Genomic DNA, 26,765 nt, shown 5'->3' with positions numbered 1-26,765 from the left:
TAACACCATTAAAGTCTCATTCTAACTGCTAACTAGTAAAATGAACTTTAAAATATAAAAGGAATGATTAATGTAAAGGCCACCCTGCTCCTTTAATAAATGACAGAAGTGTCAAGGGATATGTTTTCAAAAGAAGCAAGTAATCGAGGTGAAGAAACAAAATCACAGAGTATTTGAAGAAACGTAGTAGATATTCCTGTAAGCTAATGCAATCCATGAAGATTAGAGATTGATATGAAAGGTTAAGTAACTGTGAATAGCAAACATTTGAGAACAAAGACAATAGAAATCAAAGTTAATGAAAGCACATTTCTCAGTTGTCAATAATGACACCATCAAAAGCCAAAACACAACAGACTTCCTGAAATTTTCAAGAGGGAGGGAAGGGAAGTGGTTAGACTAAGAGATGAATACCACCGGGGCTTCCCTGGTGGCTCAGAGGTTAAAGCATCTGCCTGCAATGCGGTGAGACCCAGGTTTGCTCCCTGGGTTGGGAAGATCCCCTGGAGAAGGAAATGGCAGTCCACTCCAGTATTCTTGCCTGGAGAATCCCATGAAGAGAGGAGCCTGGTGGGCTACGGTCCACGGGGTTGCAAAGAGTCAGACATGACTGAGTGACTTCACTTTCACCACTTTGCTTAAAATGGCATTTATCCAGAAATGATGGAGAACACAATTATTAACTGAACTTTTAGCACACACAGTGTGAATGATTGAATATTACCAATACATATTATAAATCACTTTGTCCTTTTGCATTTGAAAGGTTTAGAAAATAATAGTTATAATGCTAAATTCCTTTGTAATTTGACTATTTCTTCATCTAAAGTATATAAATAAACATGTCCTATCAGTTAGCTTGGGTCAAGTTCTCTGGAAACCAGATGCAGAGACACAGAGTGTGTGAAGGAAATTTAGTAGCGGGTACTCTTGGGATCAGCGCCTGTGAGGGAGTGAGAGAAGCAGTCTGTTGAACTGTGATGCACAGAGCCCTCAGCTAGAGTCTTTAGAGTGGCCCAGAATCAGTGAGTGACGTAAGGCAACCCTGGCTGACATCAGCCAGCCGTTGGATATGAATTGCCCTTGTCAGTGGGACATAAACTTGGATGAGGCAGGTCCTCTGACTCAGGCAGAGTCTCAGCTCTGAGAGGTCAGCGGCCGAGCGTCCCGGCAGCCTGTGGAAAGGGTGCCAAGAGCCTGAAGGGGGATCTGGGTGACATTCCACAGCACCCACCCCACTAGTTGCTATGGAGTATTTTCTCTCAGGTAGGACATATGTCTTCATGTTATCCTTTTCTGCTAAAGAATAATATCCATTAACATTAGGGAGCTAGGCAGATCATATTGAAGGAGATCTTGTTAGGGCTATTTGAGAATAGCATATAGAGGAAGAAAATAAGATTTAAAAAAATCAAATTACCACTGTCCTAGGGCAGATTCTAATAAGTACTTTTCTAGACATTCAGTAATCTGTATTTATTCTTTTATATCAATTACTGTAATATCCAACCCAGTGACCTGAGAGATTTAATGCAGCTACTAAAAAAATATGCCTAATTTTCACTAGGCAATGGTTCTTGCTGGATAATAGCTGTGCTAATGCTACATTTGCTTCCTTGGGACTCTCAGCTTTATCATTTTTTTTTTTTTTAGAATGGAAGTGATGTATGGCCCCTCAGACCCCTATGATTATCCTTATTCCATAGCTGTGAAAATAAGAAAGTCATATTCTGGAACATTTTGAATACATTTACCCGAAGAAAATGAGAACTGGGTTAAGACAAATAAGTTGTTAGAACTTAATAGGAATTAAACCAGCTGCTTAATTCGGATCTGCTACATCTCACACTGGTTTCGTCAACAAAACAGAAAACCCAGGAGGGCCCTGTGGTGCCATATTGCTTGATTTCTGTGCAGCAGTGACGCTATGACCAGTTTGTCCTTCTGGAGACTTGCCCTCGTTGGCTCTTGAGACACTAGTTTCTTCATGATTATTATGTTGCTCCATTCTGCCAGCCCTGCCAGGCTCTCCAAGGACTTCTTTTCCTCTCTCCACTCTTTATGTGTGGATGTCTCCCTGAGTTATGGTCACTTTTCTTTTTCATCCACATTACATTGGTCTGGGATGATGTAATTTATTTTGTGGCTTCAAACCTACCGATGTTCTGGGGATGTTTAAATGTCTTTCTACAGAGTTCAAGATGAGCAAGTCCAATGGCCTGCTAGACAACTTCATTTGTATGTTCCACAGACGTATCAACTCAGCACATAAGATAGAACACACCAACTAATGATAATCGTCCACTATTTTCTATCTTGGTGGCTGTCATTATCGTTTATGGTCATCCCAGTTGTCCAATTAGGAAAACAGAATCATCCTTGACCTCATCTCTCCTGCCACAAGCTGGTGCCCAATCTGTTTATTCTGTCTTGCCATCTCTTAAAACAATCTTCTTCTTTTCCCCTTATATCTCTGTATCAACTATGTCTTTTTTTTTTATTGCAACTTTGCCTTCTTTCAGTGATTTTTAACACGATGAAAAAGATCTAATTTGCTAACAGTTGTGAGAGTTTCTTCTGAGGAAGAAATACTCTTTATGGGAATATGCCTTGATATGCCTGCTTGGGGGTGGCTGAACCACTCCAGGCAGAGAAGTGTACAGGAATCTGACATCAGAGCAGAGGGCATGCTGGCCAAATAGAGAAAAAACCATTTCTTGCTCCTAAGAATATGCCCAAAAGGAGTGAGAAAGTCACAGTGATACAGTAAGGAAAGAGAAACAGGTAACTGCTAAGGGAAACCCAGTTAGACTCCAGTGGGTTGCAGTGGATGGCCAAGGGGATTTTGTGTTGTTGACATGTAAACCTTTCTGCATCTTACCGAAGAAAATTTCAGTGTAGTCTTCAAAACAAAAGAAGAAAAAAAAAAAAACCAATAAACTGAAGACTTGATGTGGGCTTCCCTGGTGGCTCAGATGGTAAGAAATCTGCCTGCAATACAGGAGACGCAGCTTCGACCCCTGGGTGAGGAAGATCCCCTGATGAAGGGCATGGCGACCCACTTGAGTATTCTTGCCTGGAGAATCCCGTGGACAGAGATCCCTGACGGGCTACAGTCCATGGGGTCGCAAAGGGTCCGACACAGCTGAACAACTAACACTCACAAGGACTTGGTGTAAATGAAGAAAGTTTTTATTGTGTGTTTGAAATCAAAGGAGAAAGCTGGATTATCTATTGGGGTCGATATTGAAAGGGAATAGAAGCCTGAGAGACTGGAGAAGCCAGGAAACAAAAACTCCTCAGGGAACTAGCAGAGCTCTCTGAGAGGACCCTGCCCTTGGGGGAATCCCAGGGCATTCTTATTGCGTCACTAGACGGGGTCAGTGCTGCTGACATCAGGGTTACACATTGGTCACGCTGTCATCAGAGCCACTGTGCTTTCTAAAGTACAAGCACATCTTTTGCAAAATACTTCAGTGATTCCCTGTCGTTTCCACATAGAATCTACACTTCTCATCAGTATAGAATCTATGCTTCTCATCAGTGAACACACAATCTATTACCACCTGCACCAACATCTCTTGTCATTGTTCTCCCGTCTCTAAACTCTGGTTCAATGCAGGTAATAAACATCCCCTTCTCTATGATTGGATGCCTACTTTGTCTTTGTCTGGCTAAGCTCATATATTGATAACCATGAAGATATTTTCCCTACCTTTTCTGTCTTCCCCTGCCTTTGCTCCTGTTTTCATTCACCTGAAATTTCCATTTCTTCGAATATATAACATGCCAGTATTTGAAAGGCATGTTCATGTAACAAAATGGATATGAGATGGAGAAAACAGCATTTATTGGAATTCTTGGAGAAGGAACATATTTGGAAGAAACTCAGTAGGTATGCTCATGGAATTAGGAATGGTGGCTAAGTGATCAAGTTAGCTTTGTAGGTATACAAAGAAAATTACAACACAATGTGGAAAGTGTGATGGAACAGGCCTACAGAGGGACCTAAGGAGTACAAAAAAAAAGAGACACTTGACTAATTTCAAGGGCTAGGAGACTCTGTTTCTGAACCCTGAATGCCTGGATCCTAAAATAACTAGAAGCTATTTTCAGTATTTATAAAAAGCCAGTGGAAATGATTCATTATTATTGCAGACCTGCCCATGTTAATTAAAATGCCAATTTTCTTTGCTTTAGCCTGGAATTATAATTAGCACACTGTAGAAATACCAATTTTGCTAGGTTGTTTGAAATTGATGAAGGTAAAGTCCCTTATAGATAGTTGGACTTTTCCTTCTTCTGTCTAGTGAGGCTTCTATCGCCATACTCATCTGCCATATTGTCCCACTTTAAAAATGTCAATTTCTCCTCTCTTCTGGCCCCATTCTATCACTAGATCTTTCTCTTGTACACAAATTCTGTCCATTTCCCTAAGTACAATGCCTGCTTCGTAAACTTGTGGTTTCACTGCTGTGGCAAAGTATAATTTCAAAGTGATATCTATTTCCCATTCTCTGATTTAAGCAAAACCTGTCTGTTTCGTTATCCTCCTGGTGAGTTCCATTTGCCGCTCTATAGATTACAAGTGTGACTTTCATTTGTGACAATGGGAATTCTTCCTGTGAAATCAACTCAAAGAACCCCAACTGGGGAGGAAGAGAGTCTCAGGAAAAAATAAAAGCAGAAACATTTGTTCTTCAAGGATGTTCTAGGCCTTTTGACGCTTCTTTGACTGCAGCTTTGTGTGGGAGTGCCCTCCGAGGGGGCTAGAGAGGGAAAGCACTTGGATTCTTTGTTCTTAGGACTTCTGGAACTTTTTTGGCTATGTTTTTTCATATAATAGTACCTTTCCAAAGCATCTGGTAAGTGTTTTAAGTGGTTTCACATCTATCATCTTATTTGATTCTCCTAGCAGCTGTTTCTAAAATCCATGAAATTCTGGAGCTGAAAGATAGCTTGAGGTCATTTAGGTTAATCCTGTTCCTCTTACATTAAAAGAAGCCCATTCTAGAGAGTTTAAGTGGTAAAAATCTGACCATCGCTACTAGGTCTTGGCCTGTGCCCTTTTTTGAACAAAATAGATCATCAGAGTCTCAAATTCCTCCCTTCCCAGTTCCCATCATGGAAAAGCCCACTCTGGGTTCTAGGTGAGTTCTAGGTGTTTTGCAGACAATGGAACTAAGGGCTTTAAATTTCGTCTACAAAAAAAAAAAAAAAAGAAAAAAAAAAAGAAAGGTTGTGATTGAATAGTTATTGCTCCAGGGCCTACTTTTTATGCTCCTTTTTATATTAACCTCATGCTAGTGATACCTAGCCCACTTACACTTTGGTTCTCTCCTTTGATTCCTGGAGATAAGAAAATCATTTATTTTTTGGGGTCATGGAGGGAGGGTAGGTTTTGTAACCTGTCACTTATGCCAATTCCTATGGGAGCTTTCAGGCTTCCCAGGTGGCTCAGTGGTAAAGAATCCACCTGCCAATGCAGGAGACGTGGCTTTGATACCTGGGTCAGGAAGATCTCCTGGAGAAGGGAATGGCAACCCACTCCAGTATTCTTGTCTGGAAAATCCCATGGGCAGAGGAGCCTGGCACGCCTCAGTCCATGGAGTTGCAAAGAATCCAGAACAGATGAGTGACTGAGCATGCAAGCGTGGGAGATTTCAATCAAGATGTTTAATATCCCAAATAGGAACTAAGAGCCAATTTATAAATATCTGGAAGAGCCCCCAGTAACCCATCTCCCAGGATGCTATTCAGAGCTCAGTAGAGTTTGTAGCACAGTCCAGGGAGCCTGTAGGGGGACCCTTATCCTTTGCCTTTGAATCTTGGTTGGACTGGCAGAGCTGATTTTTGACCTGACTACCCATTTAACTTCCTCATGGCAGAGGTAAAAGAGAAAAAAGTGGCCCATGACCTGACTCAGAAGATGGGCTTTGCCCTGGTCAGCTTACCATAAGTGGTCTCACATGGGTCCTGTAATCACATTAAGGGAGTATGATCTTTCCTACCTTAGCAAGGCCTTTGCCTCCAGCTCTGAACTCAGATTGGCAACTCCTCCTGCACAGTAGAGGGTTAACTAGAGCAGTATGGGGTCAGGAGGCAAAACACTCCTTTCTCACACAAGGCTGACTTCAGAGAGCAGCTGTAAGGCAGGAAAGTATTAATGCAAGCAGACTCCTTGGAACACAATAAGGACTCACCACATTTTGGCTCTTATTGTTATTTTTTTTTAAAGATTTTTTTATGTGGACCATTTTTTAAAGTCATCATTGAATTTGCTACAATACTGCTTCTGTTTTATGTTTTGGTTTTTTGGCCCTGATGTAGGTGGGATCTTAGCTTCCTACCAGGGGATGGAACGTGCACCTTCTGCATTGGAAGGTGAAGTCTTAACCACTGGACCACCAGGGAAGGCCCTTAGCTCTTATTATTCCTGGGTGCTCCTCATCCTCTGGGGAATTGTGATAACCAAAATAAATCCCATCATATAGGAAATATAAATGTTTGAACTACACTGGGAAAGGGAGCCCATAGGTAAGGTGAAATCTTTACTTTTTCCCCCTAGCTGAGGGGTCCAGTCTTATTTTTACAGGTTGAGACTAGGAGAAACCACCTATCAACTTCTATAGTTTTAGCAGATGTTTGTTCAGTTACAGTTTACATTTTGATTCAGACACCCTTTTAAGGGCTTATCTCATGTCCTTCTGTATGCCCTTGTACTAAAACATCTATTTTTTATGTCTCTGTCTGAATCATTCTATGTTGATAGAAAACGCTTTCCCCTATTAATGCCTCCTATCATTGTGCCTTCCAAGCTATTAATGCCCCTGAATTTAGGTGTTCAAGTGCTCTGTTAGTTTAGTCCTATTTATTAAAAGTTTAGGAAGTTCATGATTCCAAATACTTTCTAGGTCTTACCATTGGAGTAGCTCAAAGCCAGGCAACTGGTGTGTAATCTAAATTTTACTATTAATATTTACTTGTCCTAGAACTCTGATCAAGATACTTAGTCTATGTTTGTATTAGTTTCCACATTTGCAAAACAGAGGTAATAATAGAACAACCAAATAGGATTAAAAGAATTAATATACAGAAAGCACTTAGAGATCTATTGAATGCATATAGTAAACATCACCACTGCAATTATTCTGTAAGTAAAATTATTATTATCCGTGTGGATCACAATAAACTGTGGAAAATTCTGAAAGAGATGGGAATACCAGACCACCTGACCTGCCTCTTGAGAAACTTATATGCAGGTCAGGAAGCAACAGTTAGAACTGGACATGGAACAACACATTGGTTCCAAATAGGAAAAGGAGTATGTCAAGGCTGTATATTGTCACCCTGCTTATTTAACTTCTATGCAGAGTACATCATGAGAAATTCTGGGCTGGAAGAAGCACAAGCTGGAATCAAGATTGCCGGGAGATATATCAATAACCTCAGATATGCAGATGACACCACCCTTATGGCAGAAAGTGAAGAGGAACTAAAAAGCCTCTTGATGAAAGTGAAAGAGGAGAGTGAAAAGGTTGGTTTAAAGCTCAACATTCAGAAAACAAAGATCATGGCATCTGGTCCCATCACTTCATGGGAAATAGATGGTTAAACAGTGGAAACAGTGTCAGACTTTATTTTTGGGGGCTCCAAAATCACTGCAGATGGTGACTGCAGCCATGAAATTAAAAGACACTTGCTCCTTGGAAGGAAAGTTATGACCAACCTAGATAGCATATTCAAAAGAAGAGATATTACTTTGCCGACTAAAGTCCGTCTAGTCAAGGCTATGGTTTTTCCCGTGGTCATGTATGGATGTGAGAGTTGGACTGTGACGAAAGCTGAGTGCCTAAGAATTGATGCTTTTGAACTGTGGTGTTGGAGAAGACTCTTGAGGGTCCCTTGGACTGCAAGGAGATCCAACCAGCCCATTCTAAAGGAGATCAATCCTGGGTGTTCATTAGAAGGACTGACGCTGAAGCTGAAACTCCAGCACTTTGGCCACCTCATGCGAAGAGTTGACTCATTGGAAAAGACTGTGATGCTGGGAGGGATTGGGGGCAGGAGGAGAAAGGGATGACCGAGGATGAGATGGCTGGATGGCATCACGGACTCAATGGACATGGATTTGAGCAAACTCCAGGAGATGGTGATGGACAGGGGGGCCTGGCGTGCTGTGATTCATGGGGTCACAAGGAGTTGGACACGACTGTGGGACTGAACTGAGCTGAACTGAACTGAAAGGCAATCAACCCTGAATATTCTTTGGAAGGACTGATGCTGAAGCTGAAGCTCCAATACTTGTTGAGAAGAGCCAACTCACTGGAAAAGACCCTGATTCTGGGAAAGATTGAAGGCAGGAGAAGGGGGCAGCAGAGGAAGAGATGGTTGTATGGCATCATCGACTCAATGGACATGAGTTTGAGCAAACACTGGGAGATAGTGAATGATGGCGAAGCCTGGCATGATGCAGTTCATGGGGTTGCAAAGAGTCAGACATGACTTCAGAACTGAATAACAACAACAGCAGTATTAATATCCCTCCCACACAGGGAACTATATTTAACATCCTATGGTAAACCATTATGGAAAATAATATAAAAAAGAATGTCTATATATGTATAACTGAGTCACTCTGCTGTATAGCAAAGATTGGTACAACATATTAACTCAATTATACTTAAATAAAAAAATAGATTCTTTCCCATAATGCTTTATGGGAACCATGTAATTTATGAAATATGTTACTACCTTACTGCCTTGCAATATCAATATCAAGTTTGGGTCTTGGGATATCCTCATTGTTGGAAAGATGCCATAAACTATAAGATTAGAAATAAACATGTAAATAAAATAAAGGAAAACTCAACTATCGTCTAAAAACAAAAATGATTCAGTAGTTTTTAATATATCAGTAACTGTTCTCACTAGAAACTAAAGTCCATTTAATTTAAGAACTGATATAATTCTTCCAACCACAGACAAACAAATTAACGCTCAGTTCAGTTCAGTCGCTCAGTCGTGTCTGACTCTTTGCGACCCCATGAATCGCAGCACGCCAGGCCTCCCTGTCCATCACCAACTCCCGGAGTTCATTCAGACTCACGTCCATCGAGTCCGTGATGCCATCCAGCCATCTCATCCTCGGTTGTCCCCTTCTCCTGCCCCCAATCCCTCCTAGCATCAGAGTCTTTTCCAATGAGTCAACTCTTTGCATGAGGTGGCCAAAGTACTGGAGTTTCAGCTTTAACATCATTCCTTCCAAAGAAATCCCAGGGCTGATCTCCTTCAGAATGGATTGGTTGGATCTCCTTGCAGTCCAAGGGACTCTCAAGAGTCTTCTCCAACACCACAGTTCAAAAGCATCAATTCTTCGGCACTCAGCCTTCTTCACAGTCCAACTCTCACATCCTACATCACCACCGGAAAAACCATAGCCTTGACTAGACGGACCTTAGTCGGCAAATAATGTCTCTGCTTTTGAATATATTATCTAGGTTGGTCATAACTTTTCTTCCAAGGAGTAAGCGTCTTTTAATTTCATGGCTGCGGTCACCATCTGCAGTGATTTTGGAGCCCCGAAAAATAAAGTCTGACACTGTTTCCACTGTTTCCCCTTCTATTTCCCATGAAGTGATGGGACCGGATGCCATGATCTTCCTTTTCTGAATGTTGAGGTTTAAGCCAACTTTTTCACTCTCCTCTTTCACTTTCATCAAGAGGCTTTTTAGCTCCTCTTCACTTTCTGCCATAAGGGTGGTGTCATCTGCATATCTGAGGTTGTTGATATATCTCCCGGCAATCTTGATTCCAGCTTGTGTTTCTTCCAGTCCAGAATTTCTCATGATGTACTCTGCATAGAAGTTAAATAAGCAGGGTGACAATATACAGCCTTGACACACTCCTTTTCCTATTTGGAACCAGTGTGTTATTCCATGTCCAGTTCTAACTGTTGCTTCCTGATCTGCATATAAGTTTCTCAAGAGGCAGGTTAGGTGGTCTGGTACTCCCATCTCTTTCAGAATTTTCCACAGTTTATTTTGATCCACACAGTCAACGGCTTTGGCATGGTCAATAAAGCAGAAGTAGATGTTTTTCTGGAACTCTCTTGCTTTTTCCATGATCCAGCAGATGTTGGCAATTTGAACTCTGGTTCCTCTGCCTTTTCTCAAACCAGCTTGAACATCTGGAAGTTCATGGTTCATGTATTGCTGAAGTCTGGCTTGGAGAATTTTGAGCATTACTTTACTAGCATGTGAGATGAGTGCAATTGTGCAGTAGTTTGAGCATTCTTTGACATTGCCTTTCTTTGGGATTGGAATGAAAACTGACCTTTTCCAGTCCTGTGGCCACTGCTGAGTTTTCCAAATTTGCTGGCATATTGAGTGCAGCACTTTCACAGCATCATCTTCCAGGATTTGAAACAGCTCAACTGGAATTCCATCACCTCCACTAGCTTTGTTTGTAGTGATGCTTTCTAAGGCCCACTTGACTTCACATTCCAAGATGTCTGGCTCTAGATTAGTGTTCACATCCTCATGATTATCTGGGTTGTGAAGATCTTTTTTGTACAGTTCTTCCGTGTATTCTTGCCACCTCTTCTTAATATCTTCTGCTTCTGTTAGGTCCATACCATTTCTGTCCTTTATCGAGCCCATCTTTGCATGAAATGTTCCCTTAGTATCTCTAATTTTCTTGAAGGGATCTCTAGTCTTTCTCATTCTGTTGTTTTCTTCTATTTCTTTGCACTGATCACTGAAGAAGTCTTTCTTATCTCTTCTTGCTATTCTTTGGAACTCTGCATTCAGATGCTTATATCTTTCCTTCTCTCCTTTGCTCTTCACCTCTCTTCTTTTCACAGCTCTTTGTAAGCCCTCCCCAGATAGCCATTTTGCTTTTTTGCATTTCTTTTCCGTGAGGATGGTCTTGATCCCTGTCTCCTGTACAGTGTCATGAACCTCTTTCCATAGTTCATCATGCACTCTATCTATCAGATCTAGGCCCTTAAATCTATTTCTCACTTCCACTGTATAATCATAAGGGATTTGATTTAGGTCATACCTGAATGGTCTAGCAGTTTTCCCTACTTTCTTCAATATAAGTCAGTATTTGGTAATAAGGAGTTCATGATCTGAGCCACAGTCAGCTCCTGGTCTTCTTTTTGTTGACTGTATAGAGTTTCTCCATCTTTGGCTGCAAAGTATATAATCAATCTGATTTCGGTGTTGACCATCTGGTGATGTCCGTGTGTAGAGTCTTCTCTTGTGTTGTTGGAAGAGGGTGTTTTTAATGCTGCAAAGATTTTTTTCTACTAAAAGAGAATGAAGTAAGCTCTGTACATGAGTAGGAACATTCTAGAACTCTCTGCCAGGATTTCATTTACCCAGAGATTTCAGTCTTGTTCTAAAAGCTAAATTATTTGAATGTCCTTGTATTTGTCTATAGACTTTCCTGGGTTTTTTTTCTTCAGCTGAAGTCAGTGATTGTCTATATTAGTGACTAAGATGACTGTGAATTTGTTGTATATAAACCTTGTATACTGTGCTTTAGATCAGTTTGAGGGATTTTTGAAGGATAGTTTTGATTATAAACAATTATGTCTTTAACCATGGAGACATAGGATTAATTTTCCTACCACTGATCCCCTGCAGGTTGGCCTTCTAGTTAAGTAATTGGGTTTCCTTGAAGTTCCATACAGACTGGTTTTGAGTCAGTGCTTAAGATGATCAGTCCTAATCAGCTGCAAATTTGGACACTGACCTCCTATCTTCATCTGTACCATCATGGCAGGAAGGTGCTGGAGTTATCCTCAACAGTGAATACTTAAGATGAAAGGATATGATTGGAACCAAGGCTCTGTTAACTGACATTGCTGTTGTACCTTGGCCCCTGTTCAAACCAGGAAAGGGGCATGCTTCCTTAATTATGCAGTGTAGGAGCCCTAGAGGCCCAAAGTTTGGGTCGCTCTTTTATCATCTGAAATACAAATGTGATAGATTTCTATGCACAACCCAAGCAAGTCTGGTATATGGGACCATTGGCTATTTGCACCAAATTGTGTGATAACCATGGCTTGTATGGGCACATGCTAAGTCGCTTCAGACATGTCTGACTCTTTGTGACCCCACTCAGTGTGGCCTGTCAGGCTCCTCTGTCCATGGGATTCTCCAGGCAAGAATACTGGAGAGGGTTGCCATTCCCTTCTCCAAGATGGAATAGTATACATACATATATTTTATACATTTACAAATCTTACTTTTTAAATTTTAAAGAGGCAAAATTCTCCCATTGCTTCCTCTATCTTTTCCAGCAGAGTTAGAAGGTTAAGGAAGACATAAGCCTAAAACCCTAAACCTCAGTTTTTCAGCCATTAGCACTTTTCTGCTTGTTATATTATTGAAGTCTAGGCATTGTGTCTATGTCATGTTGCTATAGTCTGTTGGCTTCAAGCAGCAATAACAACAGTAGAAAGTTTGAACATCATTTTCCAAGCACTTGTGACAAGCAGTTCAAAGTATTATCTTCCTTAATTCTCATAAGTACCCTCCAAAAAATTATTTGCTATTTTATAAGTGAATAAACAGATGATCAGAGAGGATGAGGAACTTGTTTGTGGATCCATAGCAAAAAGATGACTGATCTTTGAATCAATCCCAAATCTGTCTGACTCCAGCTTTCAAGCTCTATAACTTAATCCTCTACCACCTTTCAACTCTGGGAGGGAGGTGGGGACCCGGATCTGCCACATCACCTCAGTCTCTATTCGTGCCTCTTCATCCACAATATTATTCGAAGACTGCTTCCTATAAAGAAGCCTGTATTTTATTTTTCTTTAGATATTGGAGGCACTGACTGTGGAGTTGCTGTTTTTTTCTTAGAAATGTTATTTTGTGATACTTCCTTCATAAAACAATTATCTTCAGTAATTTATTTACAAGTTGATTTACAAAAGGACAATTCCTAAAGGCATTAATTTAATATACAGACACCTTCCTGATATGACTGATTATCTGATTTCAAAGTTCACTGTACTTTTGAAGCATCAAACAAGAGACAGCAGAGCGCGTTGATGCAGGCTAGGTGTGGTATATGACCACCTTCTATCCTACTCAAATTATCATTTTATTTTAGTTTTTATATATTGTCCTGACAAGTAAAGGAGTTGACAGAAAAATAACAAAATCTGATATGTAAACTTAAGTTTAAGATTCGGGTAAATAATTCCACTAACCTCAGGAGATTGTCAGGTGAAACTGTGTAGTAGTATTTTATGCTGGTTGGTGTTTATGTGATGATGTTGAGCCATTCCATTCCATATATATTCTCTCTTAAAAATGGCAATAACATTTTAAATATATATTTGGAATGCTTTAATTACAAGTTAGATTGTATAGTAAACATTTTTATGTTTATGAGGTTAAACCTGAATTAGAAATCCATCATTCAGAAAAACACTGTTTTTCAGAGGATGTCCACTTTTATGGTGGAGTACATCAAAGCCCATCAACACCTGAATCTACCATGGATTTACTTTCAAAATAATGATACTTTGGAGTCGTTTGGTGGATATATTGAAAGTCTTCTCTCCTCAGCTAGTTTGCCTGTATGTTTCTCTTTTCCTTACGGTGGGAGTATAGGGGATTTGGAGTCAGTTCCGATGAGAATGAACCTTAGTGCTGTGACCTTGGGCAGGATTTACACCTCCTATTATAAGAATTTATTTTTAAACTCTGGTGGCTCAGATGGTAAAACATCTGCCTGCAATGCGGGAGACCAGGGTTTGATCCCTGGGTTGGGAAGATCCCCTGGAGAAGGGAATGGCAACCCACTCCAGAACTCTTGCCTGGAAAATTCCATGGACAGAGGAGGCTACAGCCTCTAGTAGGCTACAGTCCATGGGGTTGAAAAGAGTTGGACACGACTGAGTGACTTCACTTTCATATTATAAGAATGTGGTAGCTACGGATTTTTTTTTCTTCCCTGAACATATTTTCTTGTCCTTAACTTTCTCTGGTCACTGAACTCTTCTTTCTATGGGGACCTTCTTTGTGTGGTTTGGTTGAGGCTGATTACACCCTCTCACTACACGATGGGCATGTGACCCACCCTGGCCAGGGTGCCCTGTTCAAATCATTGGTTCAGATAGAGTGATGTGATCCAAGCCAAAAAAACCAGAGACTTCCTTGGAACGTTTTTCCTCAGAATTGTCAGGAAAAAGGCACTCTTTCTCCCCTCTGGGATTGTGAGCTCTAAGGCTGATGTCAGCCTGGCACAATGGTGGTCATCCTTGACATACAAGGCGAGAGTCTGTCTCAGAATAGGGCCAACACAGAGGGAAACAAGGCTGAGCCAAGAAGATGAAGCCAGCAGTATGATAACCTTTGAACCTCTGGCCTCAGCCAGGCCTGAAGGCAGTGCTGTAGATTTTCCAGTTGTTTGAGCCAACTAAATTCCTTTGCTTAAAATAGTTTGAATTGGATTCCTGGCAGTTTTACCCAAAGAATCCTTATTCATAGACTCCTTTGGTTTTCCAATTTGTGAAACGGTAATGAGATTCAGTACATCGTAGAGTAAGGTTTAAATAAAATGATGTGTGCCAGCTACACAGCACACATTACATCCTCAACAAATGAACTCTGAATTCAACAGCAGGCAAGCCCTCCGATTTTCTTCCCTAGGAAGAAATCTCTGTCTGCAGTTTCTGTCTGCCCGGCTCCCAGCTGACAGCCGTTGTTCTTGCCTTCTCCGGGATGGGTCACTTGACTGTGGGGCTGCCTGTTCCCGAGCCCAGTTGGTCAGAGAGGCTTGCCCGGCTCTTGGTGGGCAGATGTTCTTCAGAGGGTGAGGAAGGAAAGGTCTCTTCCCTGAGGCGTGCTGGAACTGAGAGAGGTCTCACCTAGAGAAGACAGCAGCTCTCACAGGAATGCCCGAGGAGACCACATTTAAGGCCCGGATGAGCTGATTTTGGTCCTCGTTCAGGGACATCTGGAGGAACAGCTGTGGGTGACAAGAAGTGTTTATCTCTTTCAAAAAGAAAAGTAGTGAAAAGGCAGGGACTGCAGCTCGACCAAACAGAGATGTGCTCCCATCATCCAAACTTGGGGTGGAGAATAATGGAAGAAAAACACAGCTTGTTTTTAAATCAAATAGCTTAAAGGGGAATGAGTTGAGGGGGCGGAAGAGAGAACCAGTCTTCAAGCCTTGATGCTTCCTATCCGCTGCTAGTGGTAGTGGTAAGAATCTAGAAAATATATCAATATCTGACTTCAAAATTTTCTCCACTGGCAAAACCTAAACTTCTTCCTTATTATTGGAAGATTAACTCCCTTGGGATTTTATTTGGGAGCTAGTATTATTGATGACCTGAAAAAGTCCCTAAAATTTACTATACTTTCACAAGTTAGAATTTTCTTTCTTTCTTTCTTTTGGCAGCATTAAAAAGACTACTATGACTTTTTCATGAACAAATTCAATAGTTTGGGCTTCAACCTTACAAATTTATGATCATGGCTTTTAAAAGAATTTTGTTTTCTAAAAAAGTGCCTGCCTCATATTTCCCAAAACTAGGAAAAATAAAATTTAAGCATTTATGATACTTGGAAAAAAGTAGGCTAGTTGCAGTTTTATGGTCTAAACTCTGACTATAATAACCACTTTTTTTTTCTTCTTGTAGCCAAGTTACCGAGGGTTTTTTCTGTCTCCTTATAAGCAGATGAAGCTTCAAGTAAATGAAGAAGAATTAGAATCTGATATTAAACTAGTTGTGGAGGCATGTTAGATTGGTTATTATTACATACTTTCTAATTTTCCTTTGTGGGGAAATGATAACAAATCATATCTAGAATACTCATTTGTGGTAGTGCAATGGGGAAATTCAGGTTTATTTTTAAGAGGGAGAAAAAGCCTTGCAAAACATATGGGCTTAGCTTTATAGGAAACAGTTTCTAGACAAACATGGATGAATGATTTAACAGCAGCAGGGCACCCATTTATGTAAATACTGAACTGTGGGACTCAAAAAAACAAATTCAAAGAAAAACATTATTAATCAGCTTGAGATCCCCCCGCCTCCTCTCAACATTCTAAAAGAACAAACAGATCAACATTAAGGAATGCTTTCAACAAGAACAACAAGCAAAGCATGATTTAGAGTTGCCCTTGATAAAACTTTTCAGAGTTAAAAAAAAAACTTTTCAGAATTATTTAGACTCTTTAGCTATTCTTCATTTTCATGCATCATACATGTGGAAATAGTCAAACATCAAAATACCATTCTGTCCTAATTGCTTTTCCTTTAAAATATTGCCTAATCAACTCTGGTTGACCCACCAAATATGCTCCACCCTCTATATGATGAAATCCTGCTTTCATATATACCTGACTTTCATAGAAGAGTTTACATACCAGTGCTCAAACTGCCTTACTGAAAGTGTCTTTGTAGAAAGATACCGTAGAGTATTAGCTAGAAATCTTATATTAACTAAATTTGCAAAGTGAAGTGGAGATTTAAAAAGCTCTTCTGAGTAATCTAGATCTGAAACACTTTCAGGGTAATCACCTAAAATAATTAAGAAATGGTCAGAGAATAATTTTTGTTCCTTGATTTATCACTGTAATTTTCTTCATTGAATGCTTAGTTCAGCCAAAACTTGTGCAAAAGTTCTGATAGTCCCATGACAGACTCTAGACACCTGTTAGATAAATGTTCAGTCACTCACATCTTACCAAGCGGAAGACAGGGCCACTGGCTCAGTTCCTCTCTGGCTAATCATTTTCATACTCATGTTCTTTAATCAGGGGTCTCCAACCTCTGGGATCTAATGCCTGATGATCTGAAGTGGAGCTGATGTAATAAAAATAAAAAGCACACAATAAATGTAATGTACTTGAATCATCCCCAAACCATCATCCTTCCAGTCTGTGAAAAAATTCTTTCTTGAAACAGGTCCCTGGTGCCAAAAAGCTTGGGGATCACTGCTTTAGATAATTTTGCTTACATTTGAAGAAGTTCATTGCAGGGTTGGGATGGGGGACAATTTTTAGATATAATAGTAAAACTGTCTGCACATTCCTAAACAGTGTTATTGACCATGAGGTTAATGCATTTAGATTCTTGGATGGCCGATGTTAATCTGTACTTGGATTTGAATGTCTCTTTATATATATCTTTGTTAGGGTTAAAGATTGTGTTTAAATGTAATTGTCAATGCGGAAGATGCTCCTTATTGTATTCTTATAGAGAAATGGGTATAATCACACATAAAATGGTCAATAAGTTGTAAATGGGGGTAAATACTTTCTCAAACACATTAAATGGTGCATTTATAAAAATCTAACCCATGTTGAAAGATATTTCTCAATAGAAATAGGTACATAAAAAAAATTTCTCAGTAAGTCTATCACTTTTAGTGTCTAGATTAGAGAGCTAACTAGTAGATCTAATTTCTAGATATTTGCAACATTTAACAACCATTTATCTGCTATTAGGAATCCTAGTATAACCATTTTCAACTATTTGAGGATTCCTTATGAATTTTTCATAATGTTTTAATAGGTTTATAAACTATTACAGAGAAGTTCTTTGGACAATGAGATTGCTTACCTTTTTTTATGTGTATGACCAAAAAAAAAAGAATAATAATGAGCAACTTTCCATAGTCAAATAGCTAGATTTTTAAAAAGAGTTTAGTAGGTATGGTTATGTGAACAGTGTAAAATGACATGTAAGCAACATAATAACAGTGAAACATTTTTTTAAAAATCTTTATTTTCCTGGAAATTTTGTCTCTTCAACAAAATCTAGCTATTTTAATTTTTTTCCTGAACTTTTTCTAGTCCTTATCTATATACTTACAACATTTTAATTATATAGCATGCATTTGTAAGTTATATGTATATGCTATAGTATTTACATTTAAAGTATTCTTAAATGTATAGTATATACTTTATAAAGTATATACTTTATATATTATTTATATACTATATAAAATTAGTATATATTATTTATATACTATTAAAATATACATAAATATTATAAAAATATAAAGTATATACATAAAGTATACTTAAATGTATAATATATACATTTAAAGTAGTCTTATTGTTATTTACACCATTGGCGTTGTATTTCAGCTTTGGTTTTTATGAAGTGCCTTAGTCCATGCTTATTGGAGATCTACATTTGTAAACATAGAAAGTAAATGTAAGCCTTAGGGTACTAAAAATTGAAAAGTATTAAAATCAAATATTTCTTTTTTGTTACTTAAACACATTTTCTGGTCATGAGGATGAAATATATTAATAACATGATAATTTATTATGGATAATTTATTATTGGACATTAATAACATGTCCAAACAAAGTTGGACAACAGCAATTATTGTAGTTCTGTTACTAGTTTCTAATAGTCAGTCAGTCAGTCAGTCAGTCATGTCTGACTCTTTGCGACCCAACTGACTGCAGCATGCCAGGCTTCCCTGTCCATCACCAACTCCCGGAGCTTGCTCAAACTCATGTCCATCGAGTTAGTGATGCCATCCAACCATCTCATCTTCTGTCGTCCCCTTCTCCTCCTGACTTCAACCTTTCTGAGCGTCAGGGTCTTTTTCGATGAGTCAGTTCTTCACATCAGGTGGCCAAAGTATTGGAGCTTCAGCTTCAGCGTCAGTCCTTCAGTGAATATTCAGGACTGATCTCCTTTAGGATGGACTGGTTTGATCTCCTTGCAGTCTAAGTGACTCTCAAGCTTCTCCAACACCACAATTCAAAAGCATCAATTCTTCGGAGCTCAGCTTTCTCTATGGTCCAACTCTCACATCCATACATGGCTACTGGAAAACTTGAATCTAACTTGATCATGAAATTATATCAATATTATCTTTGTTCGGGCTGCTCTGGTGAGCACTGAAGGGTTCATCGTGTCAGTCACCGACTTTCCATTCTATAGGGAAGCAAACGAAGGAGAGAGTACTCAGCAGAGATGGGCTCCGGTTCTGACTATTTATACATAAATAAAGAGCAATGAATAGCTTTTCATCTCTACTAACTTTTTTCGATTGCAGTAAGTGTTGTACCAAATAGTTTCATCTATGTTTTCTTTCTTAAATGCTCCTAACAATCTTATAAAATAGATCCCATTTTGCAGATAAAGAAACTAAGATTCCAATGCTTGAGAAACTTGCTTAAAGTCATCTCTCTACAGAGCAATGCCGTCAAGCCATGTGCTAAGCCAGGTGGTATGACTCCACAGCAAGTACATGTAACCACTAAAATGCATTTCACCTAAGAGTGAAAAGTTGAAGGAACTCTAAAGATTTCATTGTCAACATCAAGGTCATTAGTCTGGTGAGACATTCTTGAGCTTGTCTTGGAGATGACTCATTTATCTTATTATGGATTTTATATATAATATACTGTGGTACCATGTTGTATATTGGATCATCACATCGTCTTTCAGTATCTGCTCAAGAGATTGAGCCCTTCTTTCCTGGAAGGGGCCTGGATTTACTTTGGGAAAAATAGATCCAAATATGTTTCACTTTTCTCTATGTAGATGATCTAAAAATTTATGAGACGGAAGAGAAGGTGGTGCAGATGCTACTCTCTTCCTGTTAGTGCCTGGCCATTATCACTGCATATTTGTCCTTTGCTACAAATGTGGAGCTGACTCAGTGTAGTGGAGGTCCCAGAGCCTAGATTATATCCATGTCTAGTCCCAGGAGTCTGGAGTGGATGGACATGGAGACTATTTCTCTTGGAGAGAGTTGATAACAGTCAAAGAGTTGGACTGTGAAGAAGGCTGAGCGCCAAAGAATTAATGCTTTTGAACTGTGGTGTTGGAGAAGACTCTTGAGAGTCCCTTGGACTGCAAGGAGATCCAACCAGTCCATTCTGAAGGAGATCAACCCAGGGATTCCTTTGGAAGGAATGATGCTAAAGCTGAAACTCCAGTACTTTGGCCACCTCATGCGAAGAGTTGACTCGTTGGAAAAGACTCTGATGCTGGGAGGGATTGGGGGCAGGAGGAGAAGGGGATGACCGAGGATGAGATGGCTGGATGGCATCACGGACTCGATGGACGTGAGTCTGAGTGAACTCCGGGAGCTGGTGATGGACAGGGAGGCTTGGCGTGCTGCGATTCCTGGGGTCGCAAAGAGTCGGACATGACTGAGCGACTGAACTGAGCTGAACACTACAGTCTAGAGCCATTTAAACCAAGATTTTCAGCTCAGTCTGTCTATAGGGTCACACAGAGTCGGACACTACTGAAGCGACTTAGCAGCAGCAGCAGCATCCTGGAGTTAGTGAGAAAGAAAGCAACAGCTTGTTTCTAACCACTGAGTGCTGGAGTTGATAATAACTGTTCCAAGGGACAGGCATATTACAAAACAGTTTATTCACTATGGACAAAGTTCTCTTAAGAACTAAGGACTAGGATTGGCAAGGTGTATTATGATTGCCTGGGCAAATGGTGCTTCATAGTTTATCTCTATTGTGTTCTTCTTTAAGATATTTTTCTGGTCAGTTCATCTTTTGTGGCTTATACACAGGTGCCATCCAGTTCTTTTAGGCTGTTGAACCCTTTGGAGACAACAAAATCAACTGGAAAAGCTATCAAAGTTATGAGTCAGTTTTCTTCCTCAAAGTGGAAATCTTTCAAGAATTAACTAGGGAAAACATGTTCAAGATGTGTTCACTAGATAGATATGGAATAAATTTAGCTAGAAATAAGAATACAACTTTCTTTAAAATATCTTCATGATATTCTGCACTTATGTGAAGTTAATTTTCACTTAGATTAATCACTTTGCTTGGTTCTGTTTACATAATATAAAAATGTGTCTAAAGTATCATAATAATTATTCCAGAACCATCTGCTCCTTTGTGTCTCCAGAAGCAGAGAATGGCATGCTTGAGCATTTTAAGTTATTCAATTTCTAACAAATGAGAAAATTTTAGAACAAAGATAGATTTTTATGGTTCATACAACACTATACATAATTAGGCAACATACTTTTCAGTAACTTCTCAAGAATGTGAAAACTCTGGGTAAGAGAAAAATCAGATAAGAAATTAACCTCTTATAGAGAGATTTCATTAGGAAACTATCTAAGAATCTACTATATGATTCATTAAAAACTTAATCAATATTTGTAGTGAATTGTCAATGTGATTACTTCCTAGAAAGAACATGACTCTACAGTATGTGATGGAATTAAAAGCCAGTAAAATTTAAGATTGTAAGAAATATTATACTTGTTGTACATTGTTTATCATTTTAGATTGATGACTGAAACATTAGCAGAACATGGTGATGTCTGGTATTATACAAAGAGCTCATATTAGAAGCTGTTAGTGTGGGATGTGCTTCACAATAGTCTTGCATTGACTTGTCAGTAATGTCTTCTTTAGTGTTGCTTATGACTGGTAGCAGGAATGTTTAAAGCCATATGGAAGTAAGAAAATATGTTGCTTCACTAGAGCCTTCAACTTTACATGTTCTTGAGCTGGATAGGGTGAGTAGGAAGCAAGCAAATAGGCAAGTAAGTTGTTTTCCTGGCTTGGGATACTGATGCAAACAAGGACTTTCTGTCTCTAGCTTTCCGCCTAATCATTGTCATTGAGTCATCCATGTTTTATTATTTGGAAAGATGTGTATAATAGTTATGTCTGTATGGGTTCAATACAGGTATGTTCACTATCAACATTTAATTTTTCTCTCTATTCCTTTTAATGAAAGTCTAAACCTTTGGCTTAGCTACAGGAAGCTTTCTTAGCATTTAAGCAATTAAACATTTTCCTTATCCCTCCATGTCCATTTCTGAAAACAAAAATACGGAAAATGATGGAATGGGTTTTAGTTTCAGATCTCTTCCTACATAGCCAATAATTATGGACAAGTTATGGGCAAATTGCTTAACCACTCTTGGTTTGGGTTTTCTTATTTGTTGGCTTGAAGAGATTGGATCAGGTAAGTTCTAAGACTTGTATCATTGCTGTGTTTTTGAGTCTAAGCATTTTATTCGGAGAAGGCAATGGCACCCCACTCCAGTTCTCTTGCCTGGAAAATCCCATGGATGGAGTCGGACACGACTGAGTGACTTCACTTTCACTTTTCACATTCATGCATTGGAGAAGGAAATGGCAACCCACTCCAGTGTCCTTGCCTGGAGAATCCCAGGGACGGGGGAGCCTGGTGGACTGCCGTCTCTGGGGTCGCACAGAGTCGGACATGACTGAAGCGACTCAGCAGCAGCAGCAAGCATTTTATTGAGTTAGTCCTCTTATATACACTTATGGATAAGTCTATACAAGTACACATCTCCATTCTCCCCTTATTTTGTCTCCTATGAACTTTGGAAAGAGCTATCTCTGTCTCTTTTTTGAAACATTCCTCTTTTTTCTTCAGTGACGCCACACTCTGCTGGTATTCCTCATAACTCTAACTGCTCTTTCTCAGTCTTTTTGCTGAGAACTTTTTTCCTCATTAAATATTTCTATTGCCTTTCCTGAGCCCTCTTCTATTTTGCATACTTTCTCTATCTATTATCTTACTGATACTCATACCTCTAAATGTTATCTATATCTTGCTGATTTTCATATCCATATATTTAGCTTTGATTTTTCCTTTGAGCTTTTGGCTTATAGTATTTTAAACTGCCTGCTTGATCTCTCCATTTGAAGGGTTAATAGAAGCTCTAATTTTAACACATCTTATCCTAAGCTCTTGATTTCTCTACCCTCGCCATTGTCAATCCTATTTTTGTTGTTGTTGTTGTTGTTGTTGTTGTTTTGTTTGTGTTTTAGTTGCTCAGTCATGTCTGACTCTTTGCAATCCCATGGACTGTAGTCCACCAGATTCTTGTGTCCATGGAATTCTCCAGGCAGTAATACTGGGGAGGGTTGCCATTCCCTTCTCCAGGGAATCTTTCTGACCCAGGGATTGAATCTGAGTCTCCTGCATTGCAGGCAGATTCTTTACCATCTGAGTCACAAATCCTATTGGTAAATAGCAAGTCCACCTGTCTTCTGATTGTTCAAGCCAGAAATCTTAGACCCATTCTTGATTTCTTCTCTTTCTTCAGAATCCAACTGTCAGCATCAGTTCAGTTCAGTTCAGTCGCTTAGTCGTGTCCGACTCTTTGCGACCCCGTGAATCGCAGCACGCCAGGCCTTCCTGTCCATCACCATCTCCCGGAGTTCATTCAGACTCACGTCCATCAAGTCCATGATGCCATCCAGCCATCTCATCCTCTGTCGTCCCCTTCTCCTCCTGCCCCCAATCCCTCCCAGCATCAGGGTCTTTTCCAATGAGTCAACTCTTCGCATGAGGTGGCCAAAGTACTGGAGTTTCAGCTTTAGCATCATTCCTTCCAAAGAAATCCCAGGGCTGATCTCCTTCAGAATGGACTGGTTGGATCTCCTTGCAGTCCAAGGGACTCTCAAGAGTCTTCTCCAACACCACAGTTCAAACGCCATCAATTCTTCGGCGCTCAGCCTTCTTCACAGTCCAACTCTCACATCCATACATGACCACAGGAAAAACCATAGCCTTGACTAGATGGACCTTACTCGGCAAAGTAATGTCTCTGCTTTTGAATATACTATTTAGGTTGGTCATAATTTTTCTTCCAAGGAGTAAGCGTCTTTTAATTTCATGGCTGCAGTCACCATCTGCAGTGATTTTGGAGCCCCGAAAAATAAAGTCTGACACTGTTTCCACTGTTTCCCCATCTATTTCCCATGAAGTGATGGGACCGGATGCCATAATATTCGTTTTCTGAATGTTGAGCTTTAAGCCAACTTTTTCACTCTCCTCTTTCACCTTCGTCAAGAGGCTTTTGAGCTCCTCTTCACTTTCTGCCATAAGGGTGGTGTCATCTGCATATCTGAGGTTATTGATATTTCTCCCGGCAATCCTGATTCCAGCTTGTGTTTCTTCCAGCCCAGCGTTTCTCATGATGTACTCTGCATAGAAGTTAAATAAGCAGGGTGACAATATACAGCCTTGACATACTCCTTTTCCTATTTGGAACCAGTGTGTTGTTCCATGTCCAGTTCTAACTGTTGCTTCCTGACCTGCATATAGGTTTCTCAAGAGGCAGGTCAGGTGGTCTGGTATTCCCATTTCTCTCAGAATTTTCCACAGTTTATTGTGATCCACACAGTCAACGGCTTTGGCATGGTCAATAAAGCAGAAGTAGATGTTTTTCTGGAACTCTCTTGCTTTTTCCATGATCCAGCAGATGTTGGCAATTTGAACTCTGGTTCCTCTGCCTTTTCTCAAACCAGCTTGAACATCAGGAAGTTCACGGTTCACGTATTGCTGAAGCCTGGCTTGGAGAATTTTGAGCATTACTTTACTAGCATGTGAGATGAGTACAATTGTGCGGTAGTTTGAGCATTCTTTGGCATTGCCTTTCTTTGGAATTGGAATGAAAACTGACCTTTTCCAGTCCTGTGGCCACTGCTGAGATTTCAAATTTGCTAGCATATTGAGTGCAGCACTTTCACAGCATCATCTTCCAGGATTTGAAACAGCTCAACTGGAATTCCATCACCTCCACTAGCTTTGTTCGTAGTGATGCTTTCCAAGGCCCACTTGACTTCACATTCCAAGATGTCTGACTCTAGATGAGTGATCATATCATGATTATCTGGGTCGTGAAGATGTTTTGTGTACAGTTCTTCTGTGTATTCTTGCCACCTCTTCTTAATATCTTCTGCTTCTGTTAGGTCCATTCCATTTCTGTCCTTTATCGAGCCCATCTTTGCATGAAATGTTCCCTTAGTATCTCTAATTTTCTTGAAGAGATCTCTAGTCTTTCCCAGTCTATTGTTTTCCTCTATTTCTTTGCATTGATCAGCATATCCTGGTAATTTTTTCCCTGAGATTTATAATGACCCTATTTCCTCTCCTCATCACTACTCCACCATCTTGGTCAAGAAAATCACTCTTTCTCATCTGGACCTTTACAGAATGAGATCCAGACCCTCACTTCCACTTTTGTCCTCTACAACCCTTTTTCCAAATAGCAGCTGGAATAATCTTCCTACTATGTAAATCAGATTATGTAAGACATCACACCAAAGATTGTCCCTTACTGGAAAATCAAAGCACTCTGCTGCTGCTGCTGCTGCTAAGTCGCTTCAGTCATGTCTGACTCTGTGCGACCCCATAGACGGTAGCCCACCAGGCTCCTCCATCCCTGGGATTCTCCAGGCAAGAACACTGGAGTGGGTTGCCACCATGGCCTTTAAAGACCCAGACTTTGACCCCCTCTGCAGCTTCATCTTGGGCTTCCCTGGTGATTCAGACAGTAAAGAATCCACCTGCAATGTGGGAGACCTGGCTTCGATCCCTGGGTTGGAAAGATCCTCTGGAGGAGGGGATGGGAACCCTCCAGTATTCTTCCATGGAGAAGTCCAAGGACAGAAGAGCCTGGCATGCTACAGTCTATGGGGATGCAAAGAGTCGGCCATGACTGAGTGACCAAGCACAGCACACCCAGCCTCATCTTATGGCCCTTTCCCCTGCACTCACGGCTCCACTAGCCTTTTAGTTCTGTGAAAAAAAGTTTTTTCTGCCTCAAAACCTTTGCATTTTTAATTCCTTCTGCCTCTAAGACTGACTCTTTCTCATCCTTCTCATCACACTTTATCACCTCTTTAAGAGGCTTTCCTGTGTAATAAGAGAAACATCCTATCTAATATAGTTTCATTCCTCATTAGTCCTCATTCCTTACTAGCAGCATCATACCTTTTATATTGTACTCATTACAGCAACTATTATTTTTTTGTAGATAGTCTTCTTGAGGTGGACACTGTTAGATGCCTTCCTAATATCTCTTCTGGCTTTTTTCTTATTGAGAAGCCCTTGGTATTCTTCAGAGTGTCATTGTGCCCAGGTAAACAGAAATGCTTCACTAAGTTTTCTTGCTCCTAGTATGGCAGTGTGATACAGGTCTAGTCAACGAGGCTTAAACTGATGGTTTCCTGTGAAGCTTAGAAACTCAATCCCATGTGTAATGCATTCTTGATCATTACATTTTCCTCTTGGATGCAACTGAACGAGAACAGCAGCCATGTCCATCTTGCAGTCCCTGCATGTTCCTTAAATGCCTGACACACAGTAAAGCTCTCAGTTAATGTTTGTTAATTTAAGACTAGAATTTGAGGCACAAAAACAACTGCTACAAAAAAAAAAAGCCAAAGCAGACATTGGGGAAGAATATTTTCAGCATACATCAGAAATAGTGTTAATATATTTAAAATATGAAGATTTGTAAAAAGCAATAGGAAGAAATATTAATATCAAAGTAATACATACTAAAACAATAAATTGGCATATTTTAATCAAATATTTGAAACAATCCATTGTTGTTGGATGCAAAATGAGATGGATATTTTTAATTGATTTTGTTTGTATTGTAAACAGGCTCAACTCTTTGGAAAGAATTTTAGTACAGTTCATTTCGGTACAGTCGTTCAGTCATGTCCAGCTCTTTGTGACCCCATGGACTGTAGCACGCCAGGCTTCCCTGTCCACCATCAACTCCTGGAGCCTATTCAAACTCATGTCCATCGAGTCAGTGATGCCATCCACCACCTCATTCTCTGTTGTCCGCTTCTCCTCCTGCCTTCAACCTTTCCCGGCATCAGGTTCTTTTCTAATGAGTCAGTTCTATCCATCAGGTGGCCAAATTGTTGGAGTTTCAGCTTCAGCGTCAGTCCTTCCAATGAATATTCAGGACTGATTTCCT

The sequence above is a fragment of the Ovis canadensis genome, chromosome 12, assembly GCF_042477335.2.
Source record: "Ovis canadensis isolate MfBH-ARS-UI-01 breed Bighorn chromosome 12, ARS-UI_OviCan_v2, whole genome shotgun sequence".
Lineage (NCBI taxonomy): Eukaryota > Metazoa > Chordata > Mammalia > Artiodactyla > Bovidae > Ovis > Ovis canadensis.
Note: the sequence above shows the minus strand (reverse complement) of the source record.